The sequence below is a fragment of the Candoia aspera genome, chromosome 2 (genome assembly GCF_035149785.1).
Source record: "Candoia aspera isolate rCanAsp1 chromosome 2, rCanAsp1.hap2, whole genome shotgun sequence".
NCBI lineage: Eukaryota > Metazoa > Chordata > Lepidosauria > Squamata > Boidae > Candoia > Candoia aspera.
This window is the reverse complement of record NC_086154.1, coordinates 115384889-115390960: the sequence shown is the minus strand read 5'-3', so window position 1 is coordinate 115390960 and position 6072 is coordinate 115384889.

Below are 6072 nucleotides of genomic sequence, written 5' to 3'. Positions count from 1 at the left end.
ATAGTTTTCGGAAGCTGGTAATGAAGGAATAAGGGTACTTCATAAAATCCATTTCCTATTCTAAACTGACATGAAGCATGGCAGAAATTAAATTCTAGAGAAAATGGCAAAGTACATTAGCTTTTAAAATTTTTGCTGTTTTATCCATATTACATTATTTTAGTTCCTGTTTTATTTCTGGTCTGACTACAGTACCCGATTTTTGCTCCATTAGATTGCATTGGTTTTTCATTATATTACAATTGTTTTGGTTTTAAATTTTATTTTTCTCCTATTTTTAAATGATCATATAATGCCTAGAGAACCTTTTTAACAGGTAATTTAATTGATTGGTCATTTTAAGGCTAACAATGAGACTTTGAGATCTAGATTAGACTCTCTCTGCTTCAAACATTACTATTGCTCGTTAGCCCAAATAACATAGACTATCATCAGAGTTCTATTCTTTGTTCACATAGATACATGTGCATGTGTGTATAAAATACACATACTCAAATAAATAAATGAATAAATAAAATAGCAAAGTGAACCTTTATTTATTTATTCGATCAATTTGTACAGCCACCCATCTGAAACCAGTGACTCTGGGTGGCAAACAATCATGAAAGAATTAAACAGTTAAACTTTGTGTGTGTGTTTTTTAATCCATTCAATCATGTCCAATTCTTGGAGACTGCTTGGACAAGTTCCTGCAGTTTTCTTGACAAGGTTTTTGAGAAGTGGTTTGCCATTGCCTCCTTCCTAGGGCTGAGGAAAACTGACTGGCCCAGGGTCACCGAGCTGGCTTTGCACCTAAGACAGGACTAGAATTCACGGTCTCCCAGTTTCTGGCCTGGTGCCTTAACCACTACACCAAACTGGTTTTCCTAAACACAGTACAAAAAGAAATTAAATACAAGTAGCAGCCAAGAGATACTATAATCCATTGGTGTCAGCACAACCAGGAAACGGGGCCCTTCACACACTCGGGACCCCAGGCCCAGGCACATAGCCAGGTCTTCAAGGCCTTCCAAAACACCAGAAGGGTTGGGGCCATCCTAATCTCAGAGGGAGGATGTTCCAGAGGGCTGGCGCTACAGAAAAGGCACGTCTCCTGATCTCTGCCAGCTGACATTCCTTGGCTGACAGGACATGGAGCATGCCCATGCTGCCAGACCAGATTGGATGGGTACAAACAACTGGGAGAAGACATTCCCTCAAGTAACCTGGTCCCAAGCCTTAAAGGGCTTTAAAGGTGACAACCAGCACGTTGAATTGCACCCAGAAACACACTGGCAAGCAATGCAGCTCCTGAAGCAGTGGTGTGACATGTGCCAAATAGCCGACACTGTTTACAACCTGTGCAGCTGCATTCTGTACCAGCTGCAGCTTCTGAATGCTCTTCAAGGGTAGTCCCACGTAGAGCGTGTTGCAGTAGTCCAAATGAGAAGTCACGAGGGCATGAATTTTTTATTCTATATTCCAAAAATTATTTCTTTTTTTGTCTTTAGCATTAAGAGTGCAGTTAGCATAAATTACCAGAATATGATCATTTTATGGGGCAGAGTAAGATATGAACACACATAATCATGGTCCCTAATACCTTTCCAATATAGAAGGCAGGTTGGGAATATTATCTTACAGTATATCTATTTCAATGGCTTTTCATCTATGCTTTAGCCAGCATGGTTTGGCTTCCTATCTGCAAAGGAAGGGCAGTAAGTAGCCCTTATGGGCTGGCCAAACAGAAGAAATTACAGCTGGGTTTGGATTCATATCTGTCTGAACATCCATTTTATGCATAGAAGAAAACTATATGATGGGGCAACAAGGTTGAGGAGAATGTGAGGTGCCTGACAAGAGCACATCCTATCCAGGATTGCATAAAAAATTAAACTTAGACATCTTTCATTGAATTGTATCAAATAAAATAATGAATAAATAATATCGCACTTCTAACGCCACTGCACAAGACAGCATTGAAGACAGCATTAAATTGCCCCATTAAATTACTCAGTCATTAATATATGCAGTGTTATAAATTATATAATGCTTCACAGAAACAAGTCCCTGAATATGAGCCTACCTTATACTGAGTTTGACCATTGGCTCAACTGGCTCAATGTTATGTAGCCCAATTAGGAAAAATTTCCCACATGTATAAAAGGGAGCCATTGTCAGCCCTGCTGCTTTAGCCAGTTTCATTAGCAAGGGCAGAGGCTGAAGTGCCCCCTTCTGCACAGCCATAGAGCCACGTCCCTTCCCAACAGGCTGATGCCCTTATCTCCAGGGGCTGTGTTTGAACATTACTCAGTACTGGTGTGAACACGATTAGCCATCCAACACCTGTGCTGCAGTCACTGCATCAGTTACCAAAGATTTCCAGATCCAATTCAAGGTGCTGGGATTAATCAAGCCTTACATGGCTTGGCTCCCATGTATTTGCAGGACTGCATCTCCCAACCAGACTCTGCCTGTTCTGTGAGGCCTCCCAAGAGGTGTAATAATAGTCACACCCCATATGTTGTGAACGGGGCCCAGAGATGATCCTTGTGGGTTAGGGTTAGGTTATGGAACAGCCTGGCCCAGAGTTGAGGCTCCCTGATCTTTTAGCCTCTCCCAAGGCTGTTGAAACCCTTTTATTCCAGAGAGAATTTGGTGGCTGGGCTGCCTTTCCCAGATTTTATTTTAAAATCAATAGATTTTTTAGTTAGTTGTAGATAGCGTTATTGCAATGTCTGTCTGTTTTTAATGTCAGGGTGGGTTGGACAGTTGGGGCCAAACACACCTCTTAAGGAAGAGGGTGCTTAGTCAGGGCACTACACAGGAGAAGGCCCTCTCCTGCATACCGCATCAACAAGCATCTGGCCGCGGATCTAAGTGAACTAGCAGGTTCATAGCAGGAGAGGTAGTCCTTCAAATAGTCAGCCCCTAAATCTGTAATTCTAGAGAGCCAGTTTGGTGTAGGGGTTAAGGCATCAGGCTAGAAACTGGGAGACCGTGAGTTCTGGTCCAGCCTTAGGCACAAAACCAGATGGGTGACCTTGAGCTAGTCACTTTCTCTCAGCCCCAGGAAGCAGGCAATGGCAAACCACTTCTGAAAAACCTGCCAAGAAAACTGCAAGGACTTGTCCAGGCAGTCTTTGAATGGATAAAAACAAAAACTTGGAATTCTAGCTCTTTGGTAGTTTGGAGGTAAGAGATCTGTTGGATAAGAGCAGTGATAAACTGTAGAAAGTGAAACATATCAGGTTACAACATTTTAAGCCTCCTTCTTTGTACAATAAATGTATTTATTGCAGCTACATTCTATTTGGGCTACAAACACAATCTTCTTTCAACTTGTCAGCGGGAAAACCTCCCAAAAGAATTCCAATCCACAAGGTTCGATGATACAGAGAAAAGAGTTTATTTGTAACGCATTTGCAAAGGCGGGTTCCCTCCATGCAGGTGCAGGAAAGAACCAAGAACAAGGTTTACACAAACTTTTTATACCCTAAATCTGTCCTCCCCCCCTTTCGGGGGCTCAGCTCACAATCTTCCTTTTTCCTACCAAACAGGCAACATTATCTCATACATTCTTACCCTATCTTCTAACTTATGGGTTTTGGGATGATTCTGCAGATCCTCCCTCATCCTTGTTTCAAGGTTTCAAAGTCTATCTCTACTCAAACACACAGTTCTATCAGCTAACATCCTACACACAATTAGCTACAAATTCTTAACCTAAACGATCTTATCTAAACACCCACATCCTTGTTTCATATATTCAAGGTTCAGGGTCCGTTCACCACCTGTGGCTGTCTTTTCGCTTAGTCATGAGTTTGAGGCACCTTCAGGGGATGCTCTTCACCCCCCCCCTCCTCACAAACTGCATCCTTACAACAACTCTATGAAGTGTGATAGACAAAGAGGGAAGCGTCACCCCAGTAACTTTCTTTTAAGTAGGGATTTAAACTAGGATCATTCAGTCCTACTGAACATTCTACATACCACAACCCAGGATTTCTAGACATCCCTGTTAAAGACTTGCTTCTGGACAGTTGCCTAAATGGAAGAGGAGGAGATTGCTGTTCTGGCTCAGTCCTTTGAAACCCTGAACAAGCCACTTCATCCGCATTTTGCCCTTGGGCCTAATTTCAAATAACGAGTTAAAAATGCTCTCACTAAAGAAATAGGAACCCTTTCCTTCTTCAGGCCAGTCTACCTGCTGGCCAGTAAAGCTGAAAGTAAAAGCAGAGACCCTGCTTGTCTTACCTGTTCCTGTTGATCAACAGAGGTAAACGTTGTTATGGGCATGTTGATGCAGCATGTCTTAGAGGTAGACTGGTTTTTGAGTAGCAGCAGACAAACCAGTTTTTCAGGAGGCTAGTTCTGCCTGCTTGGGAGATTTCATTTATCCAGTAGTTCTTCCTTCTGGCCCAGGGCCAAGCCAGACGCACAGCAGACCTGTATAGCTTTGTTGTAACACCAAAAGATCCCTGTGGCTTGGGAGACAACCAGACCTCCCTCCGCTTGGTTTTAGCTGAAGAGAGTTTCAAGAATAACCCTACAGCCAAAGTTCGAAGATTGATGGTGACTGAGCTCAAATCAACACATAATCATAGGCACTGCTTTCTCATCTGTGAATGGAAGAGTAAGCACAGAGATTTCTATTTCTATTTAGTAATTATCACAACTGCAAAAATGTCTGAGTAGGATGCTTCCATGAAAATAACACGTTGAAATAAATGGTTCAAGTGTTCCTGTAAGTTTATTTGCAATATTTATTTCCTGCTTCTCAGCTTAGCTTAGGTCTTAGAGGGGTTTAATGTTAAAATCAGAATGACCTGAGAGTGATCTTGAGGGTTAGGGGAGGGAGGGGGAATTACAATTTCATTTTTATAGAAATACTGCAAGCATAACAGTGAACATTACGGATAATAAGCCCCAAATTTAACCAATAAAATATAATGGGAAAGTCTTCCAGTGTTAACAGCTTAAAGATACAGCTAAGCAAGGGAAACAGAAATATGCATTTCAGAACCAAGTTTTGGCTCTTCCCCCAAATCAGAAATAAGTTATTTGCTCTATTTAGACTTGAATGTAATAAAAAAAAATGTTAGTTCTACTCAGACACCAAACTGTAAATTTATAATGTTCAGTTGTTTGGAGTCACTTATAGTAGCCCTTCCCAAACTGTTGCTTTCCTCTTGAGTTAGACTACAACTCCTATAATCTCCAGGCATCAATAGTTACGAGTTTTGTCATCTAAAACACCTGGAAGACACCAGCTTAATTACTTTTATCTTAGAGTATGGAAATGATTGACTATGCATAGCAAAAAAACCATTGTTTAAGGCAGTGTTTTGCAACCTTAAAGTTGCCAAGGTTGCAAAACACTGGTTTAAGGCATTCTTACTAGCCCACTGAATTCAGCGAATGGACATGAAAAGGATTGTGTTGTAAATTTTACTTAAGCTTTTTGAAGAAAAGGATGGTAAAAAACTGAATTTCCCACTTGTGTGCAAAATGTATACAACACAGGGCTGCTCATGATACAGAGACTGTAGGCAAAAAGGAAACTTTTTTTCGTACAGTTTTATGAAATGGTTGACATTTACAAGATAGCCTTGCAAAGAGTTAGACCTGTTCGTGGATTACTGGCTGTTAAGTATGATGATCATGATGACAAAAGTTGAAGCTGAGGATCCATACATCTCAGTGTTGGTTGACAAATTGCAAACTAAATAAATAAGCAAATAAATCCACTACCTGTCCTTTTGCCAGAATGACTCTCTCAAAGGAAATAGCAATGAATTCTCCTGGAGAATGTAGAAAGAGATCAGGGCCTTCCTCAAATGTATTGGATTTTACAGACATTTAGGGTATCTAGAGAAAGGCCTGCATCATCCTAAACTATTTCATCTTTTAGGAAGACAGTGAATAAATTTTTTTTTGGCCTAGCAATGGAAAAATATCTCCTCCCCCACCCTGCAAAGAACTTTTAATGGAAGTTTAAGGAGGAGGGATAGAATGGCTACTTCCTGCCTCCTCAGTACTAATTTCCGGTGAAATTTTACCCTCGTCCACAGAGTAGTTGAGTTTGGATTA